Source organism: Anomalospiza imberbis, chromosome 6 (genome assembly GCF_031753505.1).
Source record: "Anomalospiza imberbis isolate Cuckoo-Finch-1a 21T00152 chromosome 6, ASM3175350v1, whole genome shotgun sequence".
Taxonomy (NCBI): domain Eukaryota; kingdom Metazoa; phylum Chordata; class Aves; order Passeriformes; family Viduidae; genus Anomalospiza; species Anomalospiza imberbis.
Window position 1 is genome coordinate 52,350,140 of NC_089686.1, and position 17,754 is coordinate 52,367,893.

Sequence of the window (17,754 nt, forward strand, 5' to 3'; positions counted from 1 at the left end):
TTGACTGCAGTGGAGTGGAGGGATAAAGAACTAGGAGAGACAAATGCCCTTGAAATGTAAGTGCTGTTTGTGTGAAAGCCTGGTTATCCTGTGAGAGGTGGGAATGAAAGATCCCAGTCCTGCTGGCCACATGCACTGAAGGAGGAGTGGGTCTAACATCAGTGCTGGCACCAAGCAGAGGCTCAAAGAGGAAAAAAGCTTTTTTTTTTAATTTGCTTCCCCTCCTACCAAGCCTCTCCATTTCACTTTTGGAGATGACACCTGAGGCACACCCCTATAGAGGACAGGGTATGAGGAGGTGCAGCCACAGATGTGTGGTCATACAAATGTTTTTTGCTCACATCCCATCTTAATTTTCCTAAATACTGTGCATCTCCATCTCATGTATAAAATGCAGTGTAAGCTTTGGTTTTGGTTATTGTTTTTTCCTTTACTATCCACACACCTCTAGTGCTTGGCTGGCAGAGAATGTTATGTTTGCACACAGATACTGAGACTGGTTTTGAATCATGTGACCTCTGAGGACAGAAGTGTGTAAAATTCACAAGACACAGTAGGGAGAAGCTTCAAAAATAGCCCAAATCTTGCTCTTATTGAAGTCTGTAGACATTTTGCCAGCAAGAAAAACACATGCCCTAATTAAGCAAAATATGAAACTTCCAGCATGGATATCAGGATGGAGTTACAGAAGAGCAGAGTCCATATGAAAAGTGGGAGGCAACCTCCAGGTCCACATTTGTCAGTTAGTTGAGAATTAGCCAGAGTTAGTTGAGTATTTGCAGGAAAGCTGGGCTGTTACTTGGATTCACTTGAGTTTTAAAGCATCCACTGGGATTAAAGATGTCAGGGGTTTGTGGTGAACCTGCCCTCACTGCAGAATACCAGTGTTTTCACTCTGAGTTCAGTTGTTCCTGCTAAAATATAAAATATAAAGATTTCCATCACAGACAGTGGGGATAGGAGATGTATCACCTACCCCCTTCAGCTAGGAGTTGAGGAAGCTCACAGTGGCTATTCCTGATGAAAGCTCTGAATCCAGATACTTGGGGGAATCAAGCTGATGTTACAGATTATAGTTATGCAAAAGCAAATGACACTGTGAGAAGAGTTTGCATTCTAGGCAGGAATATTATAATTTGTAGATCACTTGGAAGTGTGTGCGAAGATGAAAAATGGGGTTCTTCATGCGTCATCCCCTTCTTGGTCCTTGTTTCTGGTTTCTGCATAAGCCCATGGGTCCTCTCTGCCATGATTTGAGTTCAGGCTGCAATTTGTAACTTCATAATTATTTCTTGAATTCTCTGGTTACTTCTTTTAACGCCTGGTTTTGTTTTGCCTTTTTTCTGTCTCTCAATTTTTCTCGTTTTTTGCTTTTTGCTTTTCTTTTTTGATTTTAGCCCATCAATAATAAGCTCTTGGTTAAATTATTATTTTAACCTGGCTTTCACTCTGCTGATTGCTTTTCAGAGCCATTTGGGAAGGATGTGCTGTTCCTCAGTTCAGTGCTGTCTCTTTACAAAGCTGGAAATTAGGCAAAATATCTTGACAAACTGCCACTGAAAAAGGAAAGGTATTGGTCAAAACCCCTTATTTATGTAAAAAAAAGCCTGCTATAGTGTCTGTATGTTTGCTGTTGCAAGATCAGTGTCTGAAAGCACAAAACAAATTGATCCTATCCATGGTCATAAAGCAGCTACACTGCAGTATTTTTGTGGTTAATTTTTGTGGAAGGGGAATGTCTGGGATCTGCAGAAGGTTGGGCTATACAAGCAAATGACATGCTTGATTAACAGAACGTTGTTAGGAGAGAATGGTGACTCTGCTGTCTTGCTCTGGTATTTATGAAGAATAAACAAGACCAAGGAAAATCCAAGACATCTGTTTTCTGAACAGAAGCCCTCAGACTGTTGACAACCTCCTAGTCCAATTACTCCATGTCTTTTACAGCCAGTGATTGATGTGGGTCTGATGGTTTAATCTGGGGGAAGTTGAAGGCAAAGGGAACAGAACCTCTGTGCCTGTTTGACTGACCTGGGTGATGTAATGTACACCTCTGGATCAGCCAGGAGCACTTCAGGCAAATCCAGGACTTCTGTCTACCTTGATGCTATGGAAGGAAGAGGTGCCTGATGCACTGAAGACACTACAGGGCACCAAGCCTCCTGGGTTCTTCTCATGGTCCCATCTGCAACACAAAATTATGTAAATGGATAAATTTCACTCGGCCTCTCTTGTTCCTTCCATCAGGTCTGGCTATACTGCTCATAGTACTTAAATCAAGAAGGTTTTTTGACAATGAAGTAATGGATTTACTTTTTTTCCATACTTTACCAGAAATAGACATTAAATTATTTGTGCTTACAGCTTAAAGGAAAGTTTTAGTTTTGGATTTCTTGTTTCTCCCTAGTACATTTGGTACTTAGTATACAATTTTTGCAGTTTAGATATGAACTGGTTTTACTTTCAATGACTCCCACTGCATTAGAGAGGAGCAGCAGAAAGCAAGTTTTTAAAACCAGGGGGTTATGGTGGAATAAAAGGAATTACTGCAGCTAAGAGCATACATCGATTTAATTTCTCTTTTCAAGTTAAATTAGTGTGTGGGAGAGATGCATGTCAGGCAATTGAAAGAAAAACTACTCACCAAATTTAGAATGGAGCACAACTGACCTTCTTCAACCAGACTTATCAGCCAGAAAATTTGGTCCAGGCTAAGTTTGAAAGCCATGAGTTCTGCACACTTATTTCTTTTTTTTTTTTCTCATACTTTTTTTTTTTTTAATGCCTTCCTATCTGAGAGCTGTCATGGGGAGGGGCGGGGGGCAGGCCTTAGGTGAGAGTAGTAAATCTGGAGCAAAGGACCAAGTGGGAATTTCTGGGCTGGAAAGCCATGAGTACAGCATGAAAACCCTGCCGTTTGCTCACAGTTGTCTTTGGTAAGGGCTTAGGTTGAGTAAGCAGGCAGGTCAGCTATAAAACTGCAGAAGAAAAAACATCAAGTAGGCCTTCATACTTCCTCCTGGAGCTTTTTCAGTGTAGGAACATCACTATGAGTTGTTCCAGGCTTTCTCCCCAGTCTCTGTCCACCCGACCTCAGATGTCTCACATTGTTTATTGGCTGAACAAACCTGTGTCTGACATTCTGAGCACAGTCCATTGCTGGTTAAAAGGAAACAATTTTGTGTCTGCTGGGTCAGTCAGACATATGACGCTGAAAGAAATGATCTTCCTCTCAGGGCTACAGGAAGCTGAAGGGCAGAAGTGAATGACTGACAATGGGATATGCTCGACAATATTTATGTGAGCTTTGTGTTCCCAGATACACTTGGATGGCAGTGAATTGTCAGTTACTATATCAATCTGCCAAGAGTGAATAGCTCTTGAAGAGCTTGAACCTTCTCAGGTTAAGGCATCTGTAAAGCTAATAGAGATCATGCATGATATGGATATGACCTCATTCTGAGGGCATATAAATTAAACCAGTCCTAAGCAAGGGCTCTGGCTTCTCAGCAGTGTTCACTTGCAAATAGGAGACATTTTGCAAACAGGCAGATCCCCTGGTAATTCTCTGCCATATTACTCAGTTTGTCTTTGTCTATTGTTTTTATCCTGCGCTCATCACTGTGAGTGACACAGAGAGCTTTAGAGTTTTCACTAAATTGTCTTTATTAGACAGAGAATCTCTCCTGGAGGGAGTGGAGTTTTTGCCACATCTGTGGTGTAATCTTACCTAAAACACTTTGCATGGACAAAATAGAAAAGTGCCATTCACCTCTTCTAGGATATAGAAACTGCAGAAGAGTGGAAGCGTTGCTCTCATCACACCCAGAGAGGAAGTTTTGGCAGTGATGTTCAAATGGTGGCTAAATGGAAGTCCAAATCATGGCAACAGATTTAGTTACAGATCCAGTAAAGGATTCAAGTCAAAGGAACTCTTGATTCTCTACCTCCCTTCAGTACAATAGTCAGAGCTCATCAAACTCAATTCTGAGAGAAGATCCACCTCTTTTTTTTTTTTTTTTTTGAGCTGACAGATTCTCAAAAGCTTTAGGAAAAAGGACTTACAGGAGTAATATTTAGAATATTACTGCCAAATCTAATCTTTGTGTCATACTAGAAGTGTAATTCAAGCTTTCTGGAGGCCAAAAGGAATTTGATAAAATCTGCAATAAAATTTTATGAGTTTGAGCCTTTCACTGTCATCTCAATCATTTATTGAAATCAGGTAAAAGAAGAGCTGTCCTGGGAGGTTGTTTTTTTTTTTTTTTTTCTTGAACAGGTTGAAGGGGTTGTTTTTAATGTAAGATACCTGTTAAAATCCCCATAGGGCCAAGTGAGTTGTAATTTTGGCCACAGTGGTTCCTTTGCTAGGGCATATCCCAACAAATCCCACTCTGCTGATACTATGCCTTTCCTCCCAGGGTTCTCAAGACCTGAATGGAAGTCCAGATTTTGACTTTGCTGTAGTGACCAGAGGCTGATCACAGCTTTGTTTCCATCATATCTTCCAAATCATTCATTGGCAGCTTAATTGTCCGACCAATACCTAAAATGCCCCTTGAGAATAAACACTGAAGATATTTCTGTATATCCAGGTCAATAAGTCTTGGTTTCCATTTGCTGTCCTATACCATCAGGTCTCTAATTATGTGACAAAGAAGATCACAAAACACAATTTACAAGCTTATTTATATCTACCCTACTTAGGGCCTGCTTATACCAGTTGTGAAATGTAATTGCTGATTTTTAATGGTGTCTGATAAATTCAGGATCTAGGAAAGAGAGAGGATGGAAAGAGCTGAACTCATGCCTTCAAACTGAACTGAGAGACTTTCTGCTTCGTTACATAAGCTATGAAAAAAGATTCCCATTTGCTCTGTATTTATTGGCACCTGACAAAGTGAATCACCATCTGAGTGAGGCCTCCAGGCTCCTCTTTCCTTCTTTGCCCACATTTGTCTGTGCAATGGGAATTAAGGGATGTTTAACTCTTTGGAGTTTTGTATTTTACTGACTGTTTGACTCTTACTCTGCACTGACAGGGATATTCCTGATTCCAGTGTCAACCAGGGCAGGGCTGCACAGCCTTCTAAATCATCCAGAAACATCTCCCATTACTTCTATTTTTATGCTTGAATAGCAAAATACTATGTTACTATGGAAAACAACAGGACAGAATTATTTTCTGTATTAATTAGTTCTCACATTATTTATTGTTAAAGATAGAATTATTTAATATTTTATTATTTTAGTATTAGTAAAGGCAAAAGGAAGACAAAAAAGATTTTGCTGCCATATGGGATACAACAGCATTTTCTACTGATCAATTTTCTAGTAAAATTATTTTGCAGTGGTTGTATTTGTGTGTGAAGCACATTGCCTTGGCCACCAGTAGGAAATGGCTGTACCATGACACATTAAATGATCCTGGTTTATTGGATTCATCCCAGTATGATTACACTGTGCTATTTCAGTGGCTTAACACAGTCAGCTTCTCCAAAGGAAAACCCAAGAATGTAATTAATCCCTGGTGTTTGTTTTCATTTTGCACCAGTGATGGATATTTTTACATTACTTTAGTATTTTCCTAAAAACAAATGATAAATTATATCACTAACAAACCAACAAAACCAATTCATTGATCTTAGTGCTTGGCTCACCAGAAACAAACCACACTGTTTATTCCATTATTATAGATTCTTGTGCACTAAACAGAACACGAAAATTTAAACCTCCTAGTGAAGGGTGGCCCATGTAATTTTGAGGGGGTGGGACGTATTTGGTGCATCTCTAATAGAAATAAAGCATGATGATAACATGCAATTGGAAATCCAAGGGTTTTGCATCAACAGAAAATAAAGTGGAAAGGAGATGGGATGATGGGTGAAGCTGTCGGGGAGGGGGGGGATATTTTTAAAACTTTTGTTCTCACTTTTTTTCATAGGCTTTATTGTGTAAAGGTCCATAGTGCTGCTTTAGAATGTGATCCTGGTTAGTACAGCACTAATCGCAGGGGACAAAAGTTGTTAGCAGCCTGTTAGGATCTTTAGAACTCTGATCTGAAAAACATTCTCTGAGAAGAGAGGAGGCACTATCTGAAGTAGGGCAATACTAAATTAAAACACCCCTAATCTTGCTTGGCCAGTGGTCTCTCTTCTAGCAGCGGTTCCACTCACTGCTCCATAAATAGGAGGTGCTATTTCCAAACCTTTAGTATAAAAGCAAAAAGCCCAAGGACATATTAATTAATTAAACATAATTTCATTTTTTCTCCCCAAGTATGCTTTTATATTCTTCCAGGGCAACCAGATAGCATAATTTAGCTACAAACAAACATAAAAAGAACCAACAGTGAAGAAAGACAAAATCCTGCAACATTTTCTCTCTTTTTTCCATCTCTCATGAATTGCTTAGCTCAGGGATGGAAAGGACCCCAAGCCTGAGCTTTGCACAAAACTCATCCAAGAGTGAAGAGGGCAAGCTGAGCACTGAGCCTCTCCAGCTGCCCTGGAGTGAATGGCTTTCTGAGGGGTATGAATGCTCCCTGTCTCTGCCCATACAATGTAGGTGTTGCTGCTCACGAGGAAAAGGGGGGAGAAGAAGTCCTGGGCAGGGGGGCAAGTATGGTCCCTCGAGGGATAGAAAACCTCCTTGCCTCTGCATGGCTGAGAGGGACTGGGCACAAATAGTGAGGCTGGGTGGTGCTCTCTGAGGCTGGGGGCACTGGGGAAGAAGTGTTCTGCTTTGAGTGAAACGGGATGAAAAGTGTGGTAAAATGGCAAAAAAGCTCCCCAAACCCCCAAAGATGGAGCAGCACATCTGAAGATCCTCAGTGCTTGTTCTGGTTTTAATTTCAGGCCATTAATGTGCCTGCATGTGGCTGAGCCGTTAATGAAATCATAGCCTTTGCTGTTTTCCTTCATTCGTAAAACTGAGTGCAAAGTGAAGTTATTACTGACTTTCCTGTAAGTGTGGTCTGCTTGCAGGGAGAGGAAAGCAGCTGGTGATGGCTGGGATAACAACAAGCCTGCACTTTTCTGGTGTGGTGTATTCACCTGAACATGTGAGAGAGATTTCATCTCATCTGGACACAGATGCAGAGGACACAGAGTAACAGGCCTTGTCTGTCTTCATCTTCCAGCATTAGAGCATCTGATTTTTTTTTTTTTTGGCCAATGTTTGTTTTTCCCCTCTCATCTTTGTATTTACCATGCACCTTTGGGAACAAGGGAAAGGAGCATGGAAGGCAAACTGGGTGAGATCAGATGCCTGCATTTTAACTCTGATCTTGTTCAGTTTGTATTTAGACCCTCTGAAGGCATTTTGCATGAGTTACTTTTGGTCTGAGCAGACCTTTACTCTTATGTCAGCACAAAGGGGTTAGGTGCAGTACTTTCTGTGGCAAAAGCCCTCACTGGGGCTGAGCAAAATCTCAGCATTTTCAGGAGCATGGCAACACAAAAGATTTAAGGAGGGGAACTGTTAAAAGGGAAGCCCTTTTCTCTTTGGATTGAATGCAGTGGGGAGATTAAAACTTTCATTTGAGATTTTGCTGTATTCATAGTAGTGAGGCCATGAATAGGTCTAAGTCAGAGCCCACAGTGGTTGTGGTGTGCCCTTTTATTCTCTGGCACATCTTCAGACACAGGTTGTTTTGCACTTGAAAGAGGTGAAAGAGGGGAATGTGGGATTTTGACAGCTGATACTGGCCTCTGAGCTCTTGCTAGGGATTTTCTAATTAACCCCAAGTGCCCATCAGGTGGTCAAAATGGAATGATTTCTGTCAGAAAGGGCAAAAACTTGGAATTTTCTATTTTTTTTTAAATTTTGGACAAATACACTGGGGATGATTTTTAATGACATATGTACATTGAAACCAATTATGAGGAGAATTTTGGAAATCTTCAGGGCCTGAATACCCCTAAAGCTCAAAGTTTCAAGGAAAACTTTCTCCCTTGTGAAGATTTCTTGGGCTTTAAGTAATAATAATAAAGCTAATTTAAGCAAATGCCTTTTGATCCCAATTACTTCCCATAAATCTTTACCACTGAGACCATCTGAGGTGGCACACTCTCACCCTGTCATCTCCAGCTTGGGGACTGGGGGTGGTGAGTCCAAGGGGAATCAGGATCCTTACTGCATGGATGCAATTGGCAAAGCTGATTAGAGGAGCAGCAGCAAAGCAGGAAGATTGGACTGTATGTGTGATAATTTGTATTGTGCAGAAACCTTGCAAAACTTCCTCATGAAGTTTTAGAAGGCAAAAAGTGAGCAAGCCTGCCTTTGTGTGTTTGCACTGATTTTACAGTTTTGGTGATTGTACCATACTGAAGCACATGAAGTTTGAAAGCAGCTGCCCTGGTTATCCTGTCTCCTTCTAAATCCATGGTGCAGGATGGAGGATTAAGATGCTAGGGAAAAAAATCTTGAGCTGTGATACCTGTAAGTCAGGAAAGCTAGGAGAAAGGCATTTAATATTGATTTTGTATGCTGCTAAAAAAATAGAATTATAGCTTCACAATACATTACTCTTTTCAGACATTTATATGGGATAGAGATATCTATATATCTGTATCTATATCTCTTAGGTATAAGAATTAGAGTTCAAGCTTGAGTGACTTGTTCAAGGTAATATTAATTAACTTTTTAATGTTTGGGGTATTTGAGAATTGCAAAGGAATGGAGAGAAAGGCAGAAAGAACATGAAGGAGATGAAGAGGATCTTACTGAATGAATTAATCTAGAAGTAATAACAAAACTAGCTGTAAAAAGAGATGTCTCCCTCTATTCCTCTGCTTGTCCTGCACATCAGAGTCAAGGGCAAGAAGATGCAATGGTTTCATCTTCCAGTCATGGCCAAAGTCAAATGGGACATCTCTGCCTTCTTTGTTATCTCCCAAACAGAAGTATTCTTTATCCACTTCCCACATCAGTCAAGTTCAAATTTCACATGGTTTGTAACTCATCTGAAAATAATGCCCTGGGCCAGCCTTAGGTTTGTGCTGGACAGGAATACAGATGCACTGAGAGGAGGAGTGAGATAATGAAGGTGAATATACATAAAGAGTAAGTTTAATTAGTAAAGGGTAAGTAAGTTAGGTGAAGAAAAAATAGTAAGAATGCTGCTAGCAAAGGGTGGTAGTTGCAGGGAATAAACAGAAAATTTAAGGATTTCAGAACCAGACCAAATATTTCAAAACAAAACTTAAAACTAGGAAAAAATTGCTTTCAATCACATTTGGCCACAAGATGTTTGGTACGAGTTCAAAAATGTTGGGGGTTTTTATTCTTTTTCTGGAATTCATTGAGTGTGTTCTGAGTGCATAGAGCCAAAAGCTGCAGAGACTGGTCTGTTTCTGGACTTGTCTAGTGCCTGGTGACAAATAGAGGTGTATGTTAACTTCCAGAAAGTAAAAGATATGCTCTGTGCTCTGCTTCTGCAGAACCATAGTTACTTTACCATGGTGTTTGAAATTTCAATTCAAAAGCCTGCCACACAGGCTGAGAACAATCTCACTTGTTAATAAAGACCCAGGCAAATTTTAAGACTATGTAGGGATAGTACTTGGCAATTAAAATAGGTGCTAAATAACTGCCAGAAAATAAGTATGAAATCCAAAAAATGAACTCAGAGTGAGCACTTTGAGAAGTCCAGTTCCTCTACTTACTTCTGTTAGAAAGAGATAGGCCCCTCAATGGAGATTTTTGGATATTTGGATAACATCTGCCTGATCATCATTTAATGGTCTTGAGAATATGAATGGACTTGTCTTGGTTCAGGAGCTTTATGCTCTACCTAGCCAGGGATTATTTTAAGTAATCTGATAAGATACAGACATTTATCCATCTTTACTGAAATAAAATGTTTCACTACTATTTCTTCTTGCCTAAAACATGCTGGAAGCAGACTGATTTTTTCCCTTTGGTGCTGATCAGCATTGCAGTGTGCATGAACAAGACATTCATCTTGCTGGCGGATCTTGTTCCAGCTGTTGCTGTGACAAATTGTTTCTGCTATAGTTCAGCTGAAGTGCTGCAGAGGTTTGCTCAAAACGAACTTAAAATGTTTTTTTGAGGACAGCTTTAAATCAAAATCAAATCGAATGCTCTGCAAAGTTGTGTCAACCACAGACAACTTAATGCAGAGGGACAAAAATTCTCAAGGTGGTTCCCAGTCCTCAGGAATCTACAGACTCTACCCAGTTTCTGTGTTCTGCACAGTAATTTTTGCCAGAACATGTAAGAAAGGAATGTTTTCCTCCTGTGGGGGAGGATTTGGCTCCTGAAGCAAAACCCCACATCCACTGCCTATCAATGAAATGCATTGTTTGAGAGATGGCCTATGTACTTTATGAACACTCCAGTGTTTCATCCACCACTGACTGCTTCAGACTGAGATGAGATTTTATATGTTTTGATAGGGGTGGAGAAAATAATGCTACCATAATGATGACAGCAATGCTATGAAATATTAAAGGCAACCACACACTCACTCTAAACTCACCAAATTCTCCTCATGCTTAAGAAAATGACAAGACCGTATCTCTACTTGGAGTGATTTATTAGGGTAGACCTAGCACCCTGTAGCAACCCAAGAGCTCACCAAGGCACATTTAACCATGTTTATGGGTGCTTTCTTGCAGCTGGTGGCCCTTGGTTCTGTAACACGCTCCTCCCTCAAATTGTCACTCTTGGTGCACATTTAGTTCAAGTTTTAATTAGTAATCTATGAAGAAAAACATCTATGAGTTCACAGAGTATCAGCCCAGTATCAAAAAGGAAGGCTTGGGAGTGGTTACAAGTTCTCTGTTACGTCACAGTGAGTTTGGATAAAGCCATGGACTTGTGATTCTGAACATTTGAATATGTCGTGCCTTGCCAATTAACAAGATTAATTTTCTCCCCCACAAAAATTTGTCAGCTGCTTTGAAACAAACTGGAAGAACTGAGACATTTTCTAATTCATCTTCCATCCTTCTAGACCAAAGAGACTTCATTCCATTTACTGTCCCACAGGCATCTGCTCTGTGCTGTCCCATGCATTTGCAGAAACAAGAGCTCTAAGAAATGTCAAACCTTACAGGGAGAAATATTTAAAAGGGAATTTTGTAGTGGAAACTCTTCAAGTTAATTTCCTTAGTCTTTTAAGTAGTGGTGGAATCAAATCGTAAACAATGCCAACTTAGTGGCTTTAGCTGTGGAAGTTTTAATATTGCTTTAGCAAATATATGAAAGTTCTCTTCACTATTAGTTTTTTGTGGGATATAAATTAATGTACTTTCACAGTTATTCTTTATGTGCATTTTTTTCCCTTGGTCAGTGTCACACAGCACTGTTTTTTTCTAAAGGTTTGTGCTTATTTGTAAACATTATTTATTTATCTATTTTCTTTCTTTGTGTTTACAGAGAGAAATGCAACAACATCTGCTATAGAAATAGTTTGGGAAAAATAATTTCAATGTATTCTCAGGGCTCAAAATTGATGAATAGTGGGTTTTGTCTAATTCTGACAATTTTGTATTTTTTTGAATCCCATTTATTCTGGCACTCTGTCCGTCTACAGCAATTATCGATCTTCCTGAATTAACTTAGACAGCTTTTAGTAAGAATTGAAACCTCTCAGAAATGAAACTGCTTTTCTTTTCTCCCCTGAGCACCACATCCTGATGCTCTTTTTGTTGCTGAAACAAAGTTTATTTTGCATACAGTATCTACGCCTCATGTATATTAAGTGTCCTCTTTCACAACACTTTCTGATTATAAGGGCTTATTCACACTTTCTGCCTTAATCACTGACCCACCAGGAGATTAAGGCTCATCTCCAGAGTATTTAGTAAGCCAGCTAATTGCGGGTGAAATCAGTGGGCTTTAGAGGAAGCTGTAGGGCTTTGAAAGCTTGAATAACTTTTGGGAGAAGGGAGAGTGGCAGTCACTGCCTGACAAAATATCCTGAGGCCCTGGATGCTGTTTGCTGGTGGTGCCCTTACAAATCAGTTCTTACTTCTGAAGGATCTGTGCTCTGACAGTGCTTTCCATGGCTTCCTTTGCACAGACAGAGGAACCTCAGTTGAGAACTTGTGGGCCTTCCCTTGCTTGCACCTCATCCAAGGAAACTCATTGGTGTTAGTGAGAAAAGCCTTTGAATTTTTGTGCTGGGATAAAGCAGTGGAGCAAAACAGCAAAATCAGTATAACACAAAGGTGATGGTGCTGTGTATGTGGGTGTGTGTGGAAGCAGATGAGGGCTGGGATGGGGAGAGGAAGAGGGGCTTTGGACAAGGACATAGAGTGACAGGATGGGGGAAATGGCTTTAAGGAGAAGGAGGGTGGATTTAGATGAGATATCCAGAAAAAATTATTCCCTGTGAGGGTGGTGAGGTGCTGGCACTGGTTGCCCAGGGAAGCTGTGGCTGCCCCATCCCTGGAAGTATCCAAGGACAGGCTAGGTGAAGCTCTGGACAAACTGGTGTAGTTTGGCAGGGGAAGTGGAGCTACGTGAACTTTAAGGTCCCTTCCAACCCCATAGAACCTCCTGTGGTTCTATGAAATATGTAAGGATGTTTGTAGAATCACCAGCATAAAAAATTCTTGCTATAATGGATCACTCTTAGGGATAAAAAGCTGGTCTTAAACTTCCAAAAATATATCTATAATCACAGCCCACTCCAAGAGGGTTGAGGTAGGGCTTGCTTCTTTGTCAGAGCAGCCACGAGAGGGCAACACGAGCATGAGCACAACAGAGAAATGGTAAGGAAGAAATCGGTGATGGAAACATAACTTGCAATTCCTGCAGCACTTATGCAGCCTGCCTTGCCCTTAGCTCATATGCTGGGAGGGTAGGACAGGACTTCTCCCTGTTTGCCATTTGTCTTGTGCTTCAGAAAGCTACTTAAAGCCTGGGGGAGGTAAAGCATGACTGCCTTACATGGCAGAGTTTCACTCCTGCTTTCTTCATACGCAGAGGTTGTGTAAGATTTGGGATCTGGAGTGGTGGTGCTTCTTCTCTCCAGTTTATGGCAGACATTTAGATGTGAGATACATCTGCTTCTGGACACTTCTGATTAGATATGAATTTCAGATTTTAAGAAAATAGTACTCTTCCTCAGACCCTTGCAGAAAATCATTAAGAGATTACTTCAACTAAAAAGACAACAAGAAGGATTTATGATTTTAGAAAAGTAATAGTATGATGGCAACTGCCTGAAAATCAGCCCTATGCTGGCTTGGCTAAGAAGCTCAGGAAAATATCCCCAGCAAGGAAACCTTGGGATGTGTCAGACTTGGGTGGCTGGTTCTGGAGAGCAGATGGAAACTGGGCCAGGGAACTGCAGCTTTTGTTGCAGGGTCCTGCCCAGAGACTGAATGAGAAGCGAACTTGTGGCAAACTTGTGGCCTTAAAACAAAACTGAAGCTTAGGTTTGTGTTAGCCTGCAGCAGCTGAACCATGGGGAAATTTAGTCATGCATTTATTTTCCCCTTAATGAATATGGGCTTGAGCTTCTGTGACATGAAGTCTCCTGTTTGAACCCCAAAGAGGGTCAAATGGTGGCAGGTTTACCTCAGACTGTGTTTTCAGTAGCTGCAGCTGAGCTGTCCAGGGCATGGGAGAGAGTCTGTGACCCCTTCCTAAATACTTGTGCACCTACTGGACAGAAAAGACATATAAACAGGAGTGTGTTCTGTCTGTCTGGGGAAAAGATACCTCTGTGGAAAATCTGAAATCTAGAAATTCATGTAAGACTGAGAAGTTGTAAGAAACTACATATTACTGCTAGGATTTCAAATAAATATCTGGAAGTATTTCCTGCCCTGATAAATTCGAGTTAGAATAAACTGTGTTAATATTAGATTGATTTTACGTTTTCAGCATGGTCATTGTGATTCTTTGCAACCATTCTTTTAAAATCAGGGTGTGGCCTTAATGGAAATAATAATTTAGGAAAGAAAACAGGAGAGAATGCATTTCCTGGGGTACCCTTAGAGGAGGAGACCCTGTCTGTGTGTCTGAAGTTACTATGATTGTTATCTTCCCAGCAAAGCAATCCCATCCTTGAGGGATGTATTCCTATTTATGACCAAGTTCTCCACATTGCTGGTCTATGATGAAAGCTAGGTGCTGGTCAGAAGGGGACAGAGCTTGTGAGCTTTGCTCTTTAGCAGAGAAGAGTCTGTTCCCAGGCAGAGCACACTGACACACAAGTTAGGGGAACGCTCTTTGTGGGGGGGAGCTCCCATTGATAGGAGAGCTGGATGGGGACATAGCCAAGTGCTCTCCCCAGTCTGAGGGGATCCTGGCAGGCTCTTACAGTAAAGTGTTCACCTGTATTCATTCTCTCTAGTTTTCCATATTGTTTCATTTAACTCTTTTTTTCCTGTCTTCTCTTTTCCTAGTCTTTCCTAGTCTTAATTTTAGCCTTTAATGTTACTGATGGAATTCTTAATGTAATTAATGTTTCAACTAATTCTTGACTCTTTCAAGAACTACCCAAGATAGCGTCACATGTGACTGTTGGGCCTGATGTATTCATTCATTTATTTATTCACCTGGCCACTCTGTGGGAGCAAGGTGTGTGAAGATCCCACTGTAGCTGCAGGACCAAACCAGGAGTGACCAGAATATGGGGAACATGGGTTGTGGAGCTTCCAGATGGCCCTTGCTAGGTTGTGGGGACCTCTGGAAGAGGGATACCCTGTTTATCCACACTCTGCCTGTCCTGATTTTGTGGCTGCAAGAAGCCCAGCTCTGTTGTTTTCCATTTTTATAGAGCCTTGCAGACACTTTCCATTTTTATACAGCCTTGTCAGGCTGAAAGATGCACCTCAACTGAATAAGACAGTGGAAAGCATTATTGAACCTAATAATACACTGTCTCTTCATATCTTAATTATTTGTGTGAGTGTTTCCCTTTGACCTTTCTCCCTGGGCATCTATTTGATGTATTCATGCAAAGAGATGTTTTGCACAGAGGAAGGAAAAAATGTTCACCTGTTCAAAAAGCTGCCACCAGGATGCAGATACAAGCAGAGATTCTTTCTGTCATCACTGCATTATTTTCCTGAACACACTGTAATTTCATCAATTTTCCATGCTTATGGTCATAAATGCTTGACATTACCATGTCTTTGCGTTAACAAAAAAGAAATTTCATGGCTTAAGATTTCCCTAGAAGAATAGGGAAAGCGTGAAAAGCCAGCCAAATTGTGGAGCACTGCAGTGTCCTTTGTTCCACAGCAAGATGGTGTTGTGGAGAAATTTGTATTGTATATTTTGGGTTGGTCATCAGGTACGTGTTCAGAACAGACTAAAAGTCACACAGAGCTTTTCTACTTTAACTGTTTGCTAGTTTGCATTTGATGGGTGGTTTATTAGATTTCAGAGTAAACGTGGTTAAACATTTCAGGTTTAACATGAATGCAATTTTTAGGGCTTTGGGTATTTGGAAGGCACACAAATATTTGCAAGGCTAGATCTTGCTCATCTTGGAGGTTGGAATAGAGGATCTTTAAATGTGCCTTCCAACCCAAACCATTCCATGATCCTACCTTAAAGCAATTTGAATAAATGTGGGGCTGTGTTGGTTAGTGCTAGGCAGAGATGTAACTCCAAATATTTCTAGGTCACAGATTTTTCCAGTACATTACAGGAACCATCTGCAAAGAGAGTCCTAACAAAAAGGAAGGTGTGTTTGGATGGATATCACATTCTTTACTTTACGATGTGGATTTCATGTGCCAGGCAGATCTGGCCATTACCTGAACCCATAATAATGAACAGGATATTTCTGAGTGACCTTAGAAAACTTCAGACTTGTTGTAGCCCAAGTTACTTGTTTTCTTCTTTGCTGATCTCTGCCACAGAGGAGATGGTGATTCTGTCACAGTTGCCTTTTCACTTTCCTGTGACTCTGTGAAGGGAGTAAATTACATTGCTTTTGTACTTGGTGAAATATGTATCCTGACTGGCTGACACACAGAGTAAACTGAGCCAGGCTGGGAGAGCTTTCCTGTTTATTTTTATGGAGAATGTGGAAGCCACAGTAGAGCTTATAGAGTCTTGCTTGCCATTGGGGATGTGATAATGCAAATATGCTTTCCCAAGCCACCAGACAATTTTGTGTCAAATAACAGCCAAGATGTATTAAGACCTCAATAAATATTTTTTAGAATGTGTTACACTTATTGTTTGCTAACTCTGAGGATGCTGAGTTTCTAGTGTTCTGCATTTCTAGCAGAAGTTTTATTAGTTAATCAGTTCCTGATTGAACAGGGAAATTCTTTCAGCTGTTAATCAAAAGGAAGGTCTGAGTAAGAGGAAGAAATGGATCTGGCTTTTCTGAGGCAACAACTTAGACTCAGCAAGTGTGAGACAGAGACCACTGCTCTGTTTGCTGGTAGATAGCTGTGTATCTCTTCCCACCGAGCACTTCCAGTTGAGACTGGAAGGGTTGGAGTTGGCTGCCTATGCTGCTGTGCTGGTGTGCATGAGGAGAAACCTTACTCAGGTCAGCAGCTCCTAAAACATAAAGCTGGACTAAGCAAAAGCTTTTCAGAACCTAACAAATAACTCCTGTGGGAAGACTTGAGCTACAAAACTGCATAGCAGTTTTACTCTCTGTGAAAATGAAATTAAATCAGACTCCCATATTTATTCTCTTGTCTGACAGCTGAGCCTTGATTGATGTCCTGTTTCTTCCCTTTCTATTATCTTTCAGTACAGTGCAAAAAAATGCCAATGGAAAACATAAACTGCTCAGACACCTACTCCAGTGCTATACTACGGATAATATCACCAAAATATTGTTAGGGACAGTAGGAAGAGTGAGGTTTTACAGATGACTGTACAGATCTCCACTACTTGTGGAGCTTTTGCTTCAAAGTCTGCAATTACCACAGGAAGGATTTAATACTATCCTGTCAGAATAAGTGACTGCTATTTAATTTAGGCTGATATGATCAGATTTACCTCTCTCTTGTACATTTGCTTGGAATTTATTCTTATTGGACCTAGTGGGTGTAGATATTCTCAGTTCAGTCAGAGAGAAAAAGAGAAAGATTTCTGCCAGGCTAAGCCTGGGAAAAAGTCCGAGAAGAATGTAAACAATCTATTATCTTGCTTTCCATTCATATTGTTTATAGATATGTTCTAGCACACTGAGCTAAGTCCAGAGTACCAATCTGGTGAAATGTTTTTACTCTAAAACCAATAGAATTAATGTTCATGATGTTCTCTATAAAAGAGAGAAGTGCTTTTGAATAAACACTCTTTTGCCTTCTGAAATTGTACGAGTCATTTTGCCTGTCCCTGGCTCAACAGCATCAAGTGGGGGCAAAGATGTCTAGGATCAACAGGTGGGAACATTCCTAGGAGTATTTTGTAAATGCTTCCTATAAACCCATGACTGTTTGTTATGTACCATGTGTGGTATGAGCACAGAGAATACTGGCTGCTTGGGAATGGGATGGTTTTGGCCTTTGGGAATGCAATGTGCTGGCATAAAGATCTCCAGGCACTGTATGGTTGGGAATGGAGGATGACTCTCCACCTTTCCCTTGCTCCCCATCACCTTTCTCATCCTTCCACTACAGTGAAAGCAGCAAGGTGGGGATTCACCCCATGCTGGATTTTGGGCTGGAATGACAATGGCAGAGATGTGACTCCACAAACACAAAGGAGGTAAGAAGTCTATTCAGTCATTGCTGAAACAGGGGAGCTTGCATTGATAATACATTGCCTTAGGTTTCCCCAGACTAGGGT

General features: G+C 40.7%; 1 long non-coding RNA gene across 1 annotated transcript in view; it reads left to right on the forward strand.

Moving 5' to 3' along the window:
* LOC137476114 (uncharacterized) overlaps positions 1-17,754 on the forward strand; it is a 74,915-nt gene that overhangs the window by 1,282 nt on the left and 55,879 nt on the right. The gene's annotated exons all lie outside the window — the stretch shown is intronic.